Below are 1,824 nucleotides of genomic sequence, written 5' to 3' on the forward strand. Positions count from 1 at the left end.
ACAATCTCTTTCGAAGAATCAGGGTTTCATACGGAAACTCGTCTGTTACAAAAGGATTTCTTTTTTTTTGAACTTGTATGTTCAAAATGCACCATTCAAAGCCACATAATGAAATTTCAACCCTTTCTGACTTCATTTGTTATTTTTCATGCATTTACTGATTTTTTTCAGCTATAAGACCCTGAAATTGAAAAGCATTTCAAATGTACTCTGAAAAAGTTAAAAGTTGGCATTGTATCATCATTTCACCCACATAGCTTGTGCAAGAAAGTAGAGAGGCTTACGGCAAAAACTGGATGCACTTCATGTACAAAACGGACAATCTCTTTCGAAGAATCAGGTTTTCAAAGGGAAACTCGTCTGTTACAAAAGGATTTCATTTTTTTGAACTTATTTTAACTCCATAGTTTTTCTATGTTCAAGATGCACCAAGCAAAGCCACATCATGAATTTTCAACCCTTTCTGACTTCATTTGTTATTTTTTATGCATTTACTGATTTTTTCATCTATAAGACCCTGAAATTGAAAAGCATTTCAAATGAACTCTGAAAAGGTTATAAAAGTTGGCATGGTATCATCATTTCACCCACATTGCATGTGCAAGAAAGTAGAGAGGCTTACGGCAAAAACTGGATGCACTTCGTGTACTAAACGGACAATCTCTTTCGAAGAATCAGGGTTTCATACGGAAACTCGTCTGTTACAAAAGGATTTCTTTTTTTTGAACTTATTTGAACTCCATAGTTTTTCTATGTTCAAAATGCACCATTCAAAGCCACATCATGAAATTTCAACCCTTTCTGACTTCATTTGTTATTTTTCATGCATTTACTGATTTTTTTCAGCTATAAGACCCTGATATTGAAAAGCATTTCAAATGAACTCTGAAAAGGTTAAAAGTTGGCATTGTATCATCATTTCACCCACATAGCATGTGCAAGAAAGTAAAGAAGCTTACGGAAAAAACTGGATGCACTTCGTGTACAAAACGGAAAATCTCTTTCGAAGAATCAGGGTTTCATAGGGAAACTCGTCTGTTACAAAAGTATTTCTTTTTTTGAGATTATTTGAACTCCATAGTTTTTCTATGTTCAAGATGCACCATGCAAAGCCACATCATCAATTTTCAACCCTTTCTGCCTTCATTTGTTATTTTTCATGCATTTACTGATTTTTTTCATCTATAAGACCCTGAAATTGAAAAGCATTTCAAATGAACTCTGAAAAGGTTAAAAGATGGCATGGTATCATGGTATCATCATTTCACCCACATAGCATGTGCAAGAAAGTAGAGAGGCTTACGGCAAAAACTGGATGCACTCCGTGTACTAAACGGACAATCTCTTTCGAAGAATCAGGGTTTCATACGGAAACTCGTCTGTTACAAAAGGATTTCTTTTTTTTGAACTTATTTGAACTCCATAGTTTTTCTATGTTCAAAATGCACCATTCAAAGCCACATCATCAATTTTCAACCCTTTCTGACTTCATTTGTTATTTTTCATGCATTTACTGATTTTTTTCAGCTATAAGTCCCTGAAATTGAAAAGCATTTCAAATGAACTCTATAAAGGTTAAAAGTTGGCATTGTATCATCATTACACCCACATAGCATGTGCAAGAAAGTAGAGAGGCTTCGGCAAAAACTGGATGCACTTCGTGTACAAAACGGACAATCTCTTTCGAAAAATCAGGGTTTCATAGGGAAACTCGGCTGTTACAAAAGGATTTCATTTTTTTGAATTTATTTGAACTCCATTGTTTTTCTATGTTCAAAATGCACCATTCAAAGCCACATCATTAAATTTCAACCCTTTCTGACT

This window comes from Aegilops tauschii, chromosome 3 (genome assembly GCF_002575655.3).
Source record: "Aegilops tauschii subsp. strangulata cultivar AL8/78 chromosome 3, Aet v6.0, whole genome shotgun sequence".
NCBI classification, from domain to species: domain Eukaryota; kingdom Viridiplantae; phylum Streptophyta; class Magnoliopsida; order Poales; family Poaceae; genus Aegilops; species Aegilops tauschii.